The sequence below is a fragment of the Pleurodeles waltl genome, chromosome 10 (genome assembly GCF_031143425.1).
Source record: "Pleurodeles waltl isolate 20211129_DDA chromosome 10, aPleWal1.hap1.20221129, whole genome shotgun sequence".
Classification (NCBI taxonomy): domain Eukaryota; kingdom Metazoa; phylum Chordata; class Amphibia; order Caudata; family Salamandridae; genus Pleurodeles; species Pleurodeles waltl.
Window position 1 is genome coordinate 404,066,487 of NC_090449.1, and position 20,226 is coordinate 404,086,712.

Sequence of the window (20,226 nt, forward strand, 5' to 3'; positions counted from 1 at the left end):
AATGTCGTGGGCTAGAGTTAGGAGGAACTTTCTGTACTCCTGAGGAATCACTAACCTCCTGGCAGTTCCAGGTTTAGGATCCCTTGCTTCAGTGTACAAGAGGTTGTCCTCCCAGTAAACTCTGTGAGAGTCACTGACATCCCCATTAGCCTGTTTGACAGCTTGCTGTCTTAGACCCTCTAGTGTGGGACAGGTTTGCTGTGCCACACTCAGCTCCTCCCTGGCAGGCCCCCCTTCACCCAAAAGCTCAGCAGTGTCTGCATCCAGCTCCTCTGGTGTAGGTTCTGCACAGGGTGGAAATTCTTCTTCCTCAGAAGTAGAATCCACTGTAGAGGGAGGGATAGTAGGAAGTGCTTTACTTCTACTAGCCCTAGCTTTAGGGAGCACTTAGTCCATTGTTCCAGGATCCAAGCTTCCCTGTCCTTTTTGCTTTTTGGCCTGAGCCCTGGTTAAAGCAAAAATATGCCCTGGGATGCCCAGCATTGCTGCATGGGCCTCCAACTCCACATCTGACCAAGCTGATGTCTCCAAATCATTTCCTAGTAGACAGTCTACAGGTAAATCTGTGGCTACCACAACTTTCTTTGGGCCAGTAACCCCCCCCCCCAGTTGAGATTTACAACAGCCATGGGGTGGCTAAGTGTGTTGTTGTGAGCATCGGTTACTTGGTACTGGTGACCAAGTAGGTGTTGTTCAGGGTGGACCAGTTTCTCTATGACCATAGTCACACTGGCACCAGTGTCCCTGTAGGCCTGAACCTCAACACCATTTATTAGGGGTAGCTGCTTGTACTTATCCATATTAAGGGGACAAGCAACTAAGGTGGCTAAGTCAATAGCCCCCTCAGAGACTAACACAGCCTCTGTGGTCTCCCTAACAAGACCAACCCCAACTAAGTTACCAATAGTGAGCCCAGCTACTCCCTTGGATTGGCTATTAGTAGGTTTGCTCCCACCACCACTGCTATTAGTAGGGACATTAGGTGTAGCAGTAGGGGTTGTAGTGGTAGGAGGCTTGGTGCTTTTCTTTGGACAACTGGGATCTGTTGTCCAATGGCCTTTTATTTTATATAAATAGCACCATGGTTTCTTTTCCTTGTTTTGATTAGAAGAGGATTTGGGCCCACCACCCCCACCAGAGTGTTTTTGTGGGCCTGATGAAGACTCATTTTCAGATTTGTCCCCACCTTTGTCAGAAGACTTACCATCCTTCTTCTTGTTGCCATCTTTGTCACCCCCTGTATGAACTTTTCTGTTCACCCTTGTTCTGACCCATTTGTCTGCCTTCTTTCCCAATTCTTGGGGAGAGGTCAGATCAGAGTCCACCAAGTACTGGTGCAACAAATCAGACACACAATTATTAAGAATATGCTCTCTCAGGATCAAGTTATACAGGCTGTCATAATCAGTAACTTTACTGCCATGTAACCACCCCTCCAAGGCCTTCACTGAATGGTCAATGAAATCAACCCAGTCTTGTGAAGACTCCTTTTTGGTCTCTCTGAACTTTATCCTGTATTGTTCAGTGGTTAAGCCATAACCATCCAGGAGTGCATTCTTAAGAACTTTGTAATCATTGGCTTCATTTTCTTTCACAGTAAGGAGCCTATCCCTACCTTTTCCACTAAATGATAGCCATAGGATAGCAGCCCGCTGCCTTTGAGGGACATCCTGTACAGCACAGGCCCTCTCAAGTGCAGCAAACCACTTGTTAATGTCATCCCCCTCCTTATAAGGGGGAACTATCTTGTGCAGATTCCTGGAATCATGCTCTTTTGCAGGATGACTATGGGGAATACTGCTGCTGCCACCATGGGTTTCTAAACCCAGTTTCTGTCTCTCCTTCTCTACTTCTAAAGTCTGTCTCTCCAAATCCAGCTGTTGCTTCTTGAGCTTCAGTCTGGTTTGTTCCACTCTCAATCTATTGACCTCCCTTTCTAACAATCTGTCATCAGGGTGGGTGGGAGGGACATGTCTTGAAACAGAAGTATGATGAGAATGGACAGAAGGAGACCTGTCCCTTACAGAGGGCACCCTAACAGCTTGGTTAACAGAAACATCACTTTTACTATGGTGAGAATGAATGCTCTTGCTATGATGTGAGACAACACTATCTGTATGGTGTGACTCTACATCAGTACCAACTATGCTAGACTGTCTAGTAATGGGCAGGCTCTGAAGTTTCTTTCCTATATCTTTTCCTAGGGGTGTCCCTGGGTCAGATTGGGAACCATTAGCTACTTTTTCAACAGATGGGGCCCTTTTGGCCTTATCTTGTTCTCTAAGCATGTTAAGTAACAATTCCAAGGAACGATTCTTCCCTACACTCAAACCTTTCTCTATGCAGAGACTCCTTGCTCCTTTCCAGCTAAGGTGATCATATGCAAGTTTGGACAGATCAATATTTTGGCCTGTGCCAGACATTTTTAGAGGGAGTTAAAGTGATAGAAAAAGAGAAAAAAGTTTTCAGAACTTTTAGAAAGACAGAAAAAAAAAACTTTTTAAACTTTTAAGAACTTTTTAGAAAGTTTAGAAGTACTTTTCAGCACTTAGAAAAGAGTGAAAAGAGGAAATGCAAAACTTTGTAGTTATGTGTACATACACTGAACTTGTTTTGTATATTTTTCTCTTATGAAAAGTACAATGACAAGAGTGGTAAGTAGTCTCAAAGCACTTATCCCACCGCTGCACAACCAATGTAGGAGGCTGGACTGGCTTGTAGTGAGTACCAAGGGGTACTTGCACCTTGCACCAGGCCCAGTTATCCCTTATTAGTGTATAGGGTGTCTAGCAGCATAGGCTGATAGATAATGGTAGCTTAGAAGAGCAGCTTAGGCTGAACTAGGAGACGAGTGAAGCTCCTACCGTACCACTTAGTGTCATATGCACAATATCATAAGAAAACACAATACACAGATATACTAAAAATAAAGGTACTTTATTTTTATGACAATATGCCAAAGTATCTCAGAGTGTACCCTCAGTATGATGATAGCAAATATAAACAAGATATATGTACACAATACCAAAATATGCAGTAATAGTATTAGAAAACAGTGCAAACAATGTATAGTTACAATAGGATGCAATGGGGACACATAGGGATAGGGGCAACACAAACCATATACTCCAAAAGTGGAATGCGAACCACGAATGAACCCCAAACCTATGTGACCTTGTAGAGGGTCGCTGGGACTATTAGAAAATAGTAAGGGTTAGAAAAATAGCCCACCCCAAGACCCTGAAAAGTGAGTGCAAAGTGCACTAAAGTTCCCCAAAGGACATAGAAGTCATGATAGGGGAATTCTGCAGGAAAGACACAAACCAGCAATGCAACAACGATTGATTTCCAGTCGAGGGTACCTGTGGAACAAGGGGACCAAGTCCAAAAGTCACAAGCAAGTCAGAGATGGGCAGATGCCCAGGAAATGCCAGCTGTGGGTGCAAAGATGCTGCTACTGGACAGTAGAAGCTTAGGTTTCTGCAGGAACGACAAGGGCTAGAGACTTCCCCTTTGGAGGACGGATCCCTCACGCCGTGGAGAGTCGTGCAGAAGTGTTTTCCCGCCAAAAGACCACCAACAAGCCTTGCTAGCTGCAAATCATGCAGTAAAGGTTTTTGGATGCTGCTGTGGCCCAGGAGGGACCAGGATGTCGCCAATTGCGTCAGGGGACAGAGGGAACGTCGAGCAAGACAAGGAGCCCTCTCAGCAGCAGGCAGCACCCGCAGAAGTTCCAGAAACAGGCACTATGAGGATGCGTGAAATTGTGCTCACCCGAAGTCGCACAAAGGAGTCCCACGTCGCCGGAGAACAACTTAGGAGGTCGTGCAATGCAAGATAGAGTGCTGTGGACCCAGGCTGGACTGTGCAAAAAGGATTTCCACCGGAAGTGCACGGAGGCCGGAGTAGCTGCAAAAGTCGCAGTTCCCAGCAATGCAGTCTGGCGTGGGGAGGCAAGGACTTACCTCCACCAAACTTGGACTGACTGTGGGAGTCACTTGGACAGAGTTGCTGGATTCAAGGGACCTCGCTCATCGTGCTGAGAGGAGACCCAGGGGACCGGTGATGCAGTTCTTTGGTGCCTGCGGTTGCAGGGGGACGATTCCGTCGACCCACAGGAGATTTCTTCGGAGCTTCTAGTGCAGAGAGGAGGCAACCTACCCCCACAGCATGCACCACCAGGAAAACAGTCGAGAAGGCGGCAGGATCAGCGTTACAGAGTTGCAGTAGTCGTCTTTGCTACTATGTTGCAGTTTTGCAGGCTTCCAGCGCGGTCAGCAGTCGATTCCTTGGCAGAAGGTGAAGAGAGAGATGCAGAGGAACTCGGATGAGCTCTTGCATTCGTTATCTAAGGAATCCCAAGAGACAGAGACCCTAAATAGCCAGAAAAGAGGGTTTGGCTACCTAGGAGAGAGGATAGGCTAGCAACACCTGAAGGAGCCTATCAGAAAGAGTCTCTGACATCACCTGATGGCACTGGCCACTCAGAGCAGTCCAGTGTGCCAGCAGCACCTCTGTTTCCAAGATGGCAGAGGTCTGGAGCACACTGGAGGAGCTCTGGGCACCTCCCAGGGGAGGTACAGGTCAGGGGAGTGGTCACTCCCCTTTCCTTTGTCCAGTTTCGCGCCAGAGCAGGGCTAAGGGGTCCCTGAACCGGTGTAGACTGGCTTATGCAGAAATGGGCACCAAATGTGCCCATGAAAGCATTTCCAGAGGCTGGGGGAGGCTACTCCTCCCCTGCCTTCACACCATTTTCCAAAGGGAGAGGGTGTAACACCCTCTCTCAGAGGAAGTCCTTTGTTCTGCCATCCTGGGACAAGCCTGGCTTGACCTCAGGAGGGCAGAAGCCTGTCTGAGGGGTTGGCAGCAGCAGCAGCTGCAGTGAAACCCCAGGAGAGGCAGTTTGGCAGTACCAGGGTCTGTGCTACAGACCACTGGGATCATGGGATTGTGCCAACTATGCCAGGATGGCATAGAGGGGGCAATTCCATGATCATAGACATGTTACATGGCCATATTCGGAGTTACCATTGTGAAGCTACATATAGGTAGTGACCTATATGTAGTGCACGCGTGTAATGGTGTCCCCGCACTCACAAAGTCCGGGGAATTGGCCCTGAACAATGTGGGGGCACCTTGGCTAGTGCCAGGGTGCCCTCACACTAAGTAACTTTGCACCTAACCTTTACCAGGTAAAGGTTAGACATATAGGTGACTTATAAGTTACTTAAGTGCAGTGTAAAATGGCTGTGAAATAACGTGGACGTTATTTCACTCAGGCTGCAGTGGCAGGCCTGTGTAAGAATTGTCAGAGCTCCCTATGGGTGGCAAAAGAAATGCTGCAGCCCATAGGGATCTCCTGGAACCCCAATACCCTGGGTACCTCAGTACCATATACTAGGGAATTATAAGGGTGTTCCAGTAAGCCAATGTGAATTGGTAAAATTGGTCACTAGCCTGTTAGTGACAATTTGGAAAGAAATGAGAGAGCATAACCACTGAGGTTCTGGTTAGCAGAGCCTCAGTGAGACAGTTAGTCACTACACAGGTAACACATTCAGGCACACTTATGAGCACTGGGGCCCTGGCTGGCAGGGTCCCAGTGACACATACAACTAAAACAACATATATACAGTGAAAAATGGGGGTAACATGCCAGGCAAGATGGTACTTTCCTACACTAGGTACCCAGGGCATTGGGGTTCCAGGAGATCCTTATGGGCTGCACCATTTCTTTTGCCACCCACAAGGAGCTCAGACAAACCCTTTCACAGTACTGCCACTGCAGCCTTCGTGAAATAGTGCACACACTATTTCACAGCCATTTTCACTGCACTTAAGTAACTTATAAGTCACCTATATGTCTAACCGTCATTTACTGAAGGCTAGGTGCAAAGTTGCTAAGTGTGAGGGCACCATTGCACTAGCAAATGTGCCCCAACACTGTCCAGGGCCAATTCCCCGGACTTCGTGAGTGCGGGGATAACATTACACGCATGCACTACGTATAGGTCAATAATGTAGCTTCACAATCATAACTCCGAATATGGCCACGTAAGGTGTCTAAGATCAGAGAATTGTCCCCCCATTCCAAATCTGGTCTTGGGGAGCCACTCCCATGCATCCTGGGGTCTCCACCATGGACCCCCAGTACTTTCAAACCAGCTCTCTGAGGCTTGCACTGCAGCTACAGCTGTTGCCACCTCAAAGACAGGGTTCTGCCCTCCTGGGGCCTGAGTAGCTTAGTCCCAGTAAGGCAGAACAAAGCATTTCCTTTGGGAGGAGGGTGTTACACCGTCTCCCTTTGGAAATAGGTGTTACAGGCTTGGGAGGGGTAGCCTCCCAGAGCCTCTGGAAATGCTTTGAAGGGCACAGATGGTGCCCTCCTTGCATAAACCAGTCTACACCAGTTCAGGGACCACTAGTCCCTGCTCTGGTGCGAAACTGGACAAAGGAAAGGGGAGTGACCACTCCCCTGTCTATCACCACCCCAGGGGTGGTGCCCAGAGCTCCTTCAGTGTGTCCCAGGCATCAGCCATCTTATTTTCCAATGTGTTGAGACACTCTGGAGGCCTCTGAGTGACCAGTGCCAGCATGTGTCGTCAGAGACCCCTCCTGATAAGTGCATACCTGGTTAGGTAGCCAATCCCCCTCTCAGGGCTATTTAGGGTCTCTCCTCTGGGTGGTTCCTCAGATTCGGTTTGCAAGATTCCTCCAGTACTCTTCTTCATCCTCTGCTTCAGCTTCTGGCCATCGGATCATCCGCAGACTGCTCCAGGAACCGATGTAACTGCAACAAAGTATCCAGGAAGACTCCTGTGACCTGCAACTTCAGCTCCAGCCAGCAACTGCAACAGTTACCAAGGTGTGCATGCTCTGAGGACTGCCTGTCTTCATCCTGCACCAGAGGTACCAAAGGAATCTCCCGTGGAGTGACAAAGTCACTTCCCTGCTCCAGCAGGCACCTTCTCAGACGACAACTGGTTCTCTTGGACTCCTCTCCTGGTGACGAGATTGCTCCTTGGAACACAGGTGGTAAATCCCTCGACATAGACTGTCCTAAGGTCCAGCTGTCCAAATTTGGGGTAGGTAAGAGCTTGCCTTCACCGTTTGCGACAGTACCCCTGTGCACCGCTTCATCTTCACCTCCTGCAGGCCTCTGTGCACTGTTTACAGGAATCCTTTTTGCACAGTCTGGTCCTGGTCCCCAGCACTGTATCCCGCGATGCTCAACTCACTGAGTTGTTCTCCGGTGACGTGGGACCTTCTTTTGTATGCTGCAGCAACCGCAATTTGCGCCTTCTTTGTCCCCGTGCCTTGGGACCTCTGTGGGTGCTGCCTGGTCATCTGTGGGTTCCCTCCAGTGTTGGGAGCCCCCTCTGCCTCCTCAGTCCAGGTTGAGGCCCTTAGGTCCCTCCTAGGTCCAGGCAGCACCATTTTGACGCAATATTCGACCTTGCTTGAACCAATGCTTATTGGACGAATCCAGCACTTCAACTCACCTGCATCCAACATCTCCATGTGGGACATCCTTTGCATCATGCAGGAACCCGCAGCCATCTTCTTTGTTGCTCTTCTGCGGTCTTCTTCCAACCGGAGACTCCTCATTTGCACCATTTTCCAGGTTGGCAGGGGCTCATGTTCTTCCTGGAATCTTCTGCCACTTCTGGACTTGGTCTCCTCTCTTCACAGGTCTTCAGGTCTAGGAATCCACCATTTGTTGTTTGCAGTCTTGCTTGGTTCTTGCATTAACTCTAATCACGACTTGTAGTGTGTCCTAAGGAAACTTGCAGTACTTTACTCTTGCTTTCCTGGGCTCTGGGGTGGGGTATTTTACTCACCTTTGTGGTTTTCTTACACTCCCAGCGATCCTCCACACACTACACTTGCAGACGCATTCCACTTTCTTAGTATATGGTTTGTGTTGCCCCTTGGCCTAGTTCTTCCTATTGCATTATATGGTATTTCCTATTGTTTGTACTATCCTATGACTATTTACTTACCTGATTTTGGTGTCTAGTGTATATATTGTGTATAATACTTACCTGCAGAAGGAGTATTGCCTCTAAGATATTTTTGGCCATGTGTCATTAAAATAAAGTACCTTTATTTTTGGTAACACTGAGTATTGTCTTTTATTGTGTATAAGTACTGTGTAACTATAGTGGTATTGCAGGGGCTTTGTATGTCTCCTAGTTCAGGCTAAGCAGCTCTGCTTCAGGTACCTCTATCGGCCTAAGCTGCTAGAACACTACTACATTTCACTAATAAGGGATAACTGGACCTGATATAAGGTGTACGTACCCAAGGTACCCACTACAAACCGGGCCAGCCTCCTACAATGGTCATCCCAGATAGCGATGAGGGCAGATTCTGTGCCTCTTCCTGGGAGGAATCATGTCTACTAATCTGAAAGTGTGAGTTTATATTCAATGAATTGTGACATCTGGGCAAATGTTGCTCTTTCTATCAATATGCCCAGGAATGGCCCATTTGTAATCAGTCTGTTGTTGCTGGGATCATGGGGGTCCATGTTTGTTTTCTTTAATAAAGGGCATATGTATATCTTTTTTTAAAGGGCTTCAGGAAAGATTCCCGTAGTTAAAGAATTATTGATGATTCTTTTTACTGGTGTGGCAGGAGAGGTAGTTATGACTTGAAGCTTTGTGAGGGGCCAGGGTCAGAGGGCAGCCGTTTGGCCTGCTTGCCTGGACCAGATCCATAAATGCACTTGTAATATTTGTTTAAAGCAATGCTGAGGCTGGGTTAGCATAATCTTGGAGGGGATTTTTGGAAGTTGGTCGGTGCAGGTGGTTTTTGTTTGTTTTAAATAGGAGTCCAAAGTCTCTGCTTTGGTTGTGTAATGATTTGCCAGTTTGTCAGTGAGTTTTTGAGTAATGTGATGAATTTGTTCTGTGCATTTAGGTTTACAAAATTTGGCTGTAATTTTATAACTTTCTTATTTGCACATTTAGCGTTTTGAATTCTGTCTGAATAGTACCTTTTTAGCTTTTTGATTGTTGACGTGTATATTCTGTTACGTTTCTGTAGGTGAAGTGTGTCTTGATTGCAATTTGTTTTGAGCCAGGTGCATTGCAGCTTTTTAGTTTGTTGTTTTCTCTCTTTTAGTTTTGTATTTCTCCAAGGTTCTTGTTTTCTTTTGTTGTTTTTAGTGGTATTAGGATTTCAAAAGCTTCCTGTAGCCACTCAAAAAGCTTTTGAATGGAATTTATTGGGTTTAGAACTGTGCTGGCTGTTAGTTGTGTTTCTATGTATTTAGCATTGAGTGTGTTCCACAGTCGATAGGTGGATGCATGTAAGGTGATCTTAGGTGTGTTGATTTGTGTTTTATGTTGGAAAGTTGGCAAATGGTGGTCTGACCATGTTACTTGAGTAGTCCTTCCAAAGGTAACTAGTTCTGGATTAGCAAAAATGACATCTAGGATGTGTCCAGCAATGTGTGTTGGTTTGTGTACGACCTGATGTAGGTTAATTGTGAGCAAGCCAGCTATGATGGTTTTTGGACGGGCATATTGGTTTTGTCAAACCAAATGTTTAGGTTGCCAAGAATGCATAGGTTGGAGTGTTGTGTTATAAGGGTTGAAACTGTGTCTAGAAATGTGTCTGAGAATGTCGGCCTGCTAGGTGGTGGTCTGTAAAGGAGAAGGAAGGTACAGGAGGAAATTGGTGTAAGGTTCCATCTTATGAGGGCCTCAGAACCTTGTATGGAAACTTTGTCAGCTTTGGTGAGATTTATTGTTTGCTTGAATATAACAGCTATTCCACCTCCACTTTTTTTTGTGAAACTGTTTTTATTGACATTTATCATTTAAGAAAACAGTGAACTAAACAATTCAAATCACACATATGATCCAGCAAGAAACCAGATGTGTTAGCCCCCCCCCTCGCTTTAAAGGCAATCATGTCAATATTCAACAGAGGATGAGCTTCAGGCCAAACATAAGTCGAACATTCCCCCAGAGCAATCGCCCACGCGCTGACCTATGAGATTGCACTTCCAGAAAAAGAACAGGAAAGGAAATAACGGTAAGAAGAAAAAGAGAAACAAAAACCTATAATATAAACAACCAAACTATATGTCCCATTTCCTACAGTGCACTATATACAGTCTGAGGCTGGAGCGTGAGAAGACAGGGGGCTCATCTGCCCCCAAAGTGCGACCCTCCCCACTCTCTCCCCTATGTCACCCCCCCATGAACTGAGCTTTATACATGGAAAAGGTGTAAAGCCCTAAGACGCGGGCTACAGGCTGTGAGCGGTAGACCCCTAGAAAGGAACCTCACCATGGGGTCCCAGATATAGTCAAAGCTCCTCCTAGAATTGTCCAGTTTATCCGCTAAGTGCTCCATAGCAAGCCCACGCCACAGTCTGGCGTACCACAGCGCCATTGGGGGCGGTTCTTTTTTCTCCCAGTATGACGCTAATACCGCCTTTGCTGCTCCCAATACCAGCCAAAGAATAGAGCGATCGCCCTGAGTCTGATGTTGCAGTTTGGGAGCACGCAGGCCCAATAGAATATGTGCCTGTGATGCCAGAATAGGGTAGCCCAAAATCTCTTTTAGATGCGACAGAATTTCATTCCAGTATGGGCGTATAGTGGGACAGTCCAACCAGATATGCCTAAAATCTCCCAACATCCCACATCCCCGCCAACACCTATCAGACACCTAGAGAAAGAGTTTTTTAAGCTTCTCCGGGTAAAGATACCAATTGTAGAGGAGTTTATAATGAACTTCTCTAGGGCCCATGGAGTGGTTGTATTTGACTATGGGCCAGATGTAGGAAACGTTTAGCGACTCGCAAACGGCAAAAATTGCCGTTTGCGAGTCGCTAAACGCGTTTCCCAATGCAGAAATGCATATTGCGAGTCTGTACCAACTCGCAATATGCATTTCAGAATCGCAAATAGGAAGGGGTGTTCCCTTCCTATTTGCAGAACTGAGTGGTATGCAATACCATTTGCGACCGCATACGAGGTCGCAAATGGTGTCGCAGTTACCATCCACTTCAAGTGGATGGTAACCCACTCGCAAATTGGAAGGGGTCCCTATGGGACCCCTTCCACTTTGTGAATGGACCCAAAAATATTTTTTCAGGGTAGGTAGTGGTCCAAGGGACCACTACCTGCCCTGAAAAAAAAGCGAAACGAAAGGTTTCGTTTTTTTTAAAAGTGCAGCTCGTTTTCCTTTAAGGAAAACGGGCTACACTTTAAAAAAAAAAAAAACTGCTTTATTGAAAGCAGTCACGAACATGGAGGTCTGCTGACGACAGCAGGCCTCCATGTTTGCGAGTGCCTATACTTGCTATGGGGCCGCAATTTGCGACCCACCTCATGAATATTGATGAGGTGGGTCATTGCGACCCCATAGCGAGTTGCAGTCGGTGTCTGAGACACCGTACTGCATACCAATTTGCGAGTTGCAAATTGCGAGTCGCATGGACTCGCACTTTGCAACTTGCAAATTTTTTATTTGCTACATCTGGCCCTATGTCCTGAAACAGGTGGGACCAGAGACCCTCCTCCACTGGAGACTCCAAAGTCCGCTCCCAAAAGCCAAATGACAAGGAGTGTAAGCACGTCGTGCTGATATCAATAATCTATATAGTGTGGAAATACTACCCCGCACCCCCACTGCTGAACAAATCTCTCGATGGGAAGAAGATACCTAATGGCCACCTCTCTCATATGAGGTTGAGTAACCCAATGGAGTAATTGATTATAATGAAAGCGCTCAGAAGTGGGTAGATGGAAGTCCCTACAACAATTTTCGAATGTGCATACATATTCCCCATGAAAAAGATCAGCAATCGTCAGACAACCCCCCTCCCTCCACTTATCCAAAGGTCCTGGTGTAACTCCCAGGGGGAAGGCCGTGTTATAGTGGATTGGAGTATGGGGTGAGGGAAAAGTCGTAAGTCTGTGGGAGCTTGTCACCGCATCCCACACCTTGAGAGTAGTAGCTGTGGGGGTCCTAAGGTAAGCATCTTTTGGGCTGTCGCCCCTGGGTTTCACAGCACATCCCACAATGTCTGCCCGTCACTGCCCTATCCATGTGTAGCCACAACTTGTCCGATTGTCGAAGGGACCACTCCGCGATAACACAGAGCTGTGCCGCTCTATAATATGTAAGAGGGTCCTGGAGGGCTAACCCTCCCCTTTCTCTGGGGCTCGTAAACAGTCTATTGGAGAGACGGGCTCTTGCGTTCTGCCAAATAAACTGAGTTTTACCTGAGCTTAAGAAGCTCTGTAAAAAAGTCTGGAGGAATGTCAATGGGCAGGCTTTGGAACAAATATAACAGCTGGGGGATAACCGTCATCTTAATAGTATTAATGCGGCCTAATCAGGAGTGCCAGAGTGTTGACCACCTCTTAAATTCTGCTCGCAAAGTCCTAAGGAAAGGGAAATTCGCCTTAAATAGGTCAGCCATCCTAGGGGTGAGCCGAACTCCCAGATAGAGAATATCTTTCTTGGGCCAGACAAATGGGGAGGGCAGCCAACACACTCATCTCTGCGGAAGGAACTGTTAAATTGAGGATATAGGATTTCCCCCATTCACCTTGAAGCCTGCTACCTGCTCAAAGAGACTCAACTCCCCCTGAATTGCCAGAAGGGTCGTACATGGTTGAGTAACAAAAAGCAGAATATCATTGGCAAATAATGAGATCTTATGTTGATCAGAGCCAAATTGAATGCCATGAAAGTTCGGCTTGGCCCTTATCCGGGCTGCTAGTGGCTCCACACTAAGTGTAAAAAGCAGCAGGGAAAGAGGGCACCCCTGTCTGGTTCCCCTGGACAGATCAAAGAAATCCGAGAATACCCCATTGACACATATCCGTGACCTGAGGCCCGCGTAGTTGCCACCAAAAAGGACCATTCCACCAGGTCGAAAGCTTTTTCAGCATCCAGTGCTAACAGCATAACCGGGACCTGCTTCTTCCCCACCTTTTCTTTCAGGTGGATGACCCTTCTAAGGTTATCATGTGTTTGCCGACCACTTATGAAACCAATTGATCCGAATGAACCAGATCCGGCAACACCCCTTCAAGTCTCCGGACAAGTATTTTGGTGTAACGTTTTGCATCAAGATTAAGCAGGGTGATGGGCCATTAGGAAGCACAAAGCTGGGGGTCCTTCCCCTCCTTAAGAATAAGTGAGATCAGGGCTTCCCCCATGGTGCGGGCGAGTGTATGCTCAGTTCTTATGAAATTGAATAGTGCAGTTAGTTGGGGGATTAATTCGGCCCCAAAAGTCCTATAAAAATGCACAGTTAGACCATCTGAACCCAGCGCTTTGTGCAGAGGAAGGAAGTCAATTGCATCCCACACTTCGTCTAAGGTGAAGGGGCCCTCTAGAAATTAGTTGGTCTCCCGGGAACCCTGCCGAAGCTGAATGGGGCGCAAATAACTCTCCTGGGCGGTAGCACTTGGATTATCTGATTTATACAAATGAGTATAAAAGTTCCTGAAAGCTCGCGCTTTCTCCACTTCCGAATAGTGCTCCCCAGATTCGTCCCGCACTTGCGCTATGTAGCCGTTAGATTGCTTAACCTGCAATTGCCTGGCCAGGAGAGAGACAATTTTATTTCCACTGGCATAATAAGACCTCTGGAGCCGTAACAATGCCACCTCTGCCCTATTTGTATAAATAGACTTTTAAGGGAGGTTACTTTCCTCAGATTCTGCCAAGTAGGGGAGAGTTTATGGGCCCGCTCAGCCTCCTTCAATGCACTCTCCAGACCTCGTCACTCTTCAGCTTTCAACCAATAAAGTGAGGTCGCTAAAGAGATGCATGTGCCCCGGAGGACAGCTTTAAATGTGTCCCAAATGGTGGGGAGAGGGGTGTCCCCAGGTTTATTACTCTGAAAAAAGTCCCTGATAGCTCTCTGCAACTCGTCTCGAGTCTTTGGATCCCTAGTTAACACATGTGGAAAATACCAACGCCCCCTCTGTGACTTCGGGAGGGACCACTCCAAACCCACCTCAACTGGTGCGTGATCTGATATGATTATTGGGTGGATAGTGACCGTTCAGAGAAACTGTCGAAGTGGCTTGCTCAAGAAGATATAATCAATCCTAGAATAGGAACTGTAAGAATGGGAGAAAAAAGTACAGTCTTTTACCGTGGAGTGAAATGCACGCCAAGAGTCAAGAAGCCCCGATCTGTGGAATGCCATCTTAACGGATTTTGCAAAGGCACCTGTAAGCTGTCTCTGGGGATGTGTTGTGTACTGAGCGGTATCTCAAATCAGGTTGAAGTCTCCCAAAAGCACTATCTCATCCTCCGCAAAGCCCCCAACACCTCCAGAAAGTGCAATAAGAACTGTGTTTGACCACTATTAGGTGCATAGAGTGTGGCTATCGTACAAACCTGCCCTCCTAGGGAGCCCTTGACCAACAAGAATCTACCCTCCTTATCTAGGTGTGACCCGAAAGCTGAAAGTGTGTGGATCTATGAAACAGCAAGGCTACTCCACAATGCTTTGTTGTTGCAGATGCATTATATATCTGCGGGTACGGTTTGTGCTGCAGTCTATGGCCGTCTCCCTTCTTGAGATGTGTTTCCTGCAATGTCACTTTATCGTATTGGTAGTCATCAAAGAATTTCCGCAACTGTGACCGCTTGTTAGGTGAGTTCAGCCCCTTAACATTCCATGTTAGAAAGTGTAACATCATGCCAATGTGACTAAGAAGCCCTTGCCCTTATGTACCACTGACCGAATGTGTCGCCCTGGTGCCCCAGTGCTCCCCCTCCATCCCATGGCCCCCCACCCACCCCACCCCCAACAAACTGTTCACTCACATGAAATAGGGACAACAAACAGTCATCAAACATCAAGAAAAAGTACCAACATAAAAACTATAAGTCTCTGACATTGAAACTGGAAACTCTGTGTGGTCCTCAGGATCGGGAAGGGGTATTCCTCCGCCTCCACCCCAACAGATTCCTGACAAAAGCACATATAGTGTCAGGTGTAGGAATCTTCTTAGCTGCCCATTGGAGGGATGATAGAGAACCGCCCCCGGACCCCTCAAACCGCCAGTACCCCGCCGGCCCGTCCGGAGCCTCCACACTCTCCCCCGGGAAGAGTGTCCCCACAGAGCCCCCCTCGAGCGCCTCTTCCTCCGCTCCTAGGTGAACCTCCAGCTGGGGTAAATCAAGCGCACATACTACGACTTGGGGACTTTCCTCCCCCTCCACGGAGGCTTCCAGTGGTCCCCAACGGGAGACATGACAGGCTCCTCCTGGCACCGTGACTCCCCCTGCCCAGCCAGGTCGGTGTCCATACTCTTCTCTGGCAAACCCAGGGCAGCCGCTGCCTCCCCACGCTCCACAAAGTGGTAGGGCTTGTTGTTAAGTTCAAAAGCAATGCCAGATGGAAATGTCCATCTGTACCGAATGTTTCGCGCTTTCAAATCATCCGTCATTGGGCGGAATCTCTGCTGCCGGAGTAGCTTAGCTGGCGCAATGTCCTGGAACAGCACACACTGAGCACCTTCAAAAGACATCACATCCTGTCGCCTCGCCTTCTGAAGTATGCGCTCTTTAGCCTTCAATGAGCTCAATTTCACCAAAATATCACGGGGTCTCTTATTCTCGATGGCGGGGCGAATCCCCACCCTATGCACCCTTCCAATCTATACAGTACTTCTGGATGATCGTCGCCCAAGAGAGCGGAGATGAGGCCCACCACAAACGCCCCCAGATCCGGACCCTCACTGCCCTCCTCCAGTCCCTGCACTCTAATTTGATCTCTTCGAGAGCGGTTTTCCAAGTCTTCGCATTTAAGTATTGAAAGTTGGAGTTGCGACTTGAGTTGTGAGACCTCCTTCTCCAAAGGACTTACTTGTTGTTTGATCTCTTGGACCTGAGTTTCAAGGTCTAACGTGCGGGTCCCCATTGAATCCACATCCGCTTGAAGAGAGGTCATGCAACTAGTAACGTCTGATTGAAGTACCTCCAGTGCCAACTTAAAATCAGCCGAGATTTCCTCTCGCAATTCCGTCTTGAAGGAGGATCGTCCTTAGTAAGTGCCATGGCTCTCGACCGCTGCGACTCGGTGTAGGAGGCTGGACTGGCTTGTAGTGAGTACCAAGGGGTACTTGCACCAGGCCCAGTTATCCCTTATTAGTGTATAGGGTGTCTAGCAGCTTAGGCTGATAGATAATGGTAGCTTAGCAGAGCAGCTTAGGCTGAACTAGGAGACGAGTGAAGCTCCTACAGTACCACTTAGTGTCATATGCACAATATCATAAGAAAACACAATACACAGTTATACTAAAAATAAAGGTACTTTATTTTTATGACAATATGCCAAAGTATCTCAGAGTGTACCCTCAGTGAGAGGATAGGAAATATACACAAGATATATATACACAATAGCAAAAATATGCAGTATAGTCTTAGAAAACAGTGCAAACAATGTATAGTTACAATAGGATGCAATGGGGACACATAGGGATAGGGGCAACACAAACCATATACTCCAAAAGTGGAATGCGAACCACGAATGGACCCCAAACCTATGTGACCTTGTCACTGTCGCTGGGACTATTAGAAAATAGTGAGAGTTAGAAAAATAACCCTCCCCAAGACCCTGAAAAGTGAGTGCAAAGTGCACTAAAGTTCCCCGAAGGACAAAGAAGTCGTGTTAGAGGAATAATGCAGGAAAGACACAAACCAACAATGCAACAACGATGGATTTCCAATCTAGGGTACCTGTGGAACAAGGGGACCAAGTCAAAAAGTCACAAGCAAGTCGGAGATGGGCATATGCCCAGGAAATGCCAGCTGTGGGTGCAAAGAAGCTTCTACTGGACAGAAGAAGCTGAGGTTTCTGCAGGAACAAAAAGGGCTAGAGACTTTCTCTTTGGTGGACGGATCCTTCTCGCCGTGGAGAGTTGTGCAGAAGTGTTTTCCCGCCGAAAAAACGCCAACAAGCCTTGCTAGCTGCAAATCATGCAGTTAGCGTTTTTGGATGCTGCTGTGGCCCAGGAGGGACCAGGAGGTCGCAAACTGGACCAGGAGGTAGAGGGAACGTCGAGCAAGACAAGGAGCCCTCTTAGCAGCAGGTAGCACCCGGAGAAGTGCCAGAAACAGGCACTACAAGGATGCGTGAAATGGTGCTCACCCGAAGTTACACAAAGGAGTCCCACGTCGCCGGAGACCAACTTAGAAAGCCGTGCAATGCAGGTTAGAGTGCCGTGGACCCAGGCTTGGCTGTGCACAAAGGATTTCCGCCGGAAGTGCACAGGAGCCGAAGTAGCTGCAAAAGTCGCGGTTCCCAGCAATGCAGTCTAGCGAGGTGAGGCAAGGACTTACCTACACCAAACTTGGACTGAAGAGTCACTGGACTGTGGGAGTCACTTGGACAGAGTTGCTGGATTCGAGGGACCTCGCTCGTCGTGCTGAGAGGAGACCCAAGGGACCGGTAATGCAGCTTTTTGGTGCCTGCGGTTGCAGGGGGAAGATTCCGTTGACCCACTGGAGATTTCTTCGGAGCTTCTAGTGCAGAGAGGAGGCAGACTACCCCCACAGCATGCACCACCAGGAAAACAGTCGAGAAGGCGGCAGGATCAGCGTTACAGAGTTGCAGTAGTCGTCTTAGCTACTATGTTGCAGTTTTGCAGGCTTCCAGCGCGGTCAGCAGTCGATTCCTTGGCAGAAGGTGAAGAGAGAGATGCAGAGGAACTTGGATGAGCTCTTGCATTCGTTATCTAAAGTTTCCCCAGAGACAGAGACCCTAAATAGCCAGAAAAGAGGGTTTGGCTACTTAGGAGAGAGGATAGGCTAGCAACACCTGAAGGAGCCTATCAGAAGGAGTCTCTGACGTCACCTGGTGGCACTGGCCACTCAGAGCAGTCCAGTGTGCCAGCAGCACCTCTGTTTCCAAGATGGCAGAGGTCTGGAGCACACTGGAGGAGCTCTGGACACCTCCCAGGGGAGGTGCAGGTCAGGGGAGTGGTCACTCCCCTTTCCTTTGTCCAGTTTCGCGCCAGAGCAGGGCTAAGGGGTCCCCTGAACCGGTGTAGACTGGCTTATGCAGAATTGGGCACATCTGTGCCCAAGAAAGCATTTCCAGAGGCTGGGGGAGGCTACTGCTCCCCTGCCTTCACACCATTTTCCAAAGGGAGAGGGTGTAACACCCTCTCTCAGAGGAAGTTCTTTGTTCTGCCATCCTGGGCCAGGCCTGGCTGGACCCCAGGAGGGCAGATGCCAGTCTGAGGGGTTGGCAGCAGCAGCAGCTGCAGTGAAACCCCAGGAAAGGCAGTTTGGCAGTACCAGGGTCTGTGCTACAGACCACTGGGATCATGGGATTGTGCCAACTATGCCAGGATGGCATAGAGGGGGCAATTCCATGATCATAGACATGTTACATGGCCATATTCGGAGTTACCATTGTGAAGCTACATATAGGTAGTGACCTATATGTAGTGCACGCGTGTAATGGTGTCCCCGCACTCACAAAGGCCGGGGAATTGGCCCTGAACAATGTGGGGGCACCTTGGCTAGTGCCAGGGTGCCCTCACACTAAGTAACTTTGCACCCAACCTTTACCAGGTAAAGGTTAGACATATAGGTGACTTATAAGTTACTTAAGTGCAGTGTAAAATGGCTGTGAAATAACGTCGACGTTATTTCACTCAGGCTGCAGTGGCAGGCCTGTGTAAGAATTGTCAGAGCTCCCTATGGGTGGCAAAAGAAATGCTGCAGCCCATAGGGATCTCCTGGAACCCCAATACCCTGGGTACCTCAGTACCATATACTAGGGAATTATAAGGGTGTTCCAGTAAGCCAATGTAAATTGGTAAAATTGGTCACTAGCCTGTTAGTGACAATTTGGAAAGAAATGAGAGAGCATAACCACTGAGGTTCTGGTTAGCAGAGCCTCAGTGAGACAGTTAGGCACCACACAGGGAACACATACATATAGGCCACAAACTTATGAGCACTGGGGTCCTGACTAGCAGGGTCCCAGTGACACATAACAAACATACTGAAAACATAGGGTTTTCACTATGAGCACTGGGCCCTGGCTAGCAGGATCCCAGTGAGACAGTGAAAAAACCCTGACATACACTCACAAACAGGCCAAAAGTGGGGGTAACAAGGCTAGAAAGAGGCTACTTTCTCACACAACCCCCCCCCCCCCAAACGAAGGACAATAAGGCTAACCTTGGCCAGTTGAGACTTTATTGTCTAAGTGGTGATAAGTAGAGAGTAGCTCTGCAATAGACTGGTTACTCCCTTTATCATCCACTATATGGTTACTTCCCTGTGGGGATGCAAACCACCCTGTTTGAAGTTTTTTAGCTAAGTAACAATGTGAAGATGTATTTTCAGAGTTTCTATCAGTAAGTTTTAGTTTAGAGCAGTGGGAATTGTCCACTGAACCTATTTGTAGTGATGGAAATGCCAGACAGGGATGCTGTCTCAGAAAAGCCATAGCTGGGCAACAACTTTGTCCATATGGCTGGAAGAGAGAACAGGGATGCTGTTTCTCTTGGGTTGGAGCAGGGCAGGGATGCTGTCCTATGAGCTCCACACTAGGGCAGGGATGCTGTCCTAAGTGTTGTGAGGCAGTGCAGAGTTTCTGCACTAAAGTTTCTCTGGGAGGGTTGGAGGGATGCTCCATGTTAACTAAAAAGGTGCTCTTTTTCTCACCAATGTTAGTTATCCCACAGAGAGGTACTTCTACCTCAGGGAGTACAGTTTTGCCAACTGATGATTCCCTTGGAACAGGTGCCACCCCAGGAGAGGTTTCTCCTACCACAGGAATGGTATCCTGAATGGTAGGGTGGTTAGGGGATATTGTGATACCCCTTTTACCTGTTGTTGGAGAGGGATCCTGAGTTTTCAGGCCTTCTCTCCTTTGCTTTTTCATTTCAGTAGAAATGAGAGGGAACAATTCCTCTGGGATGCCCAGCATGGCTGCATGGGCATAAAACTCTACATCAGCCCAACCTGAGGCCTCTAGGTCATTACCTAAGAGACAGTCTACAGGTAAGCTAGGTGATACCACCACCTGCTTAGGGCCAGTAACTCCACCCCAACTAAACTGAATTATAGCTAAGGGAAGAAACTTAGTGGAGTTAAGGACATCAATAATCTTATACTGTTATCGAATGATGTGTTGATCAGGATGCACTAGGTTTTCAGTCACCAAAGTGATACTGGCACCTGTGTCCCTGTAGGCCAAGGCCTC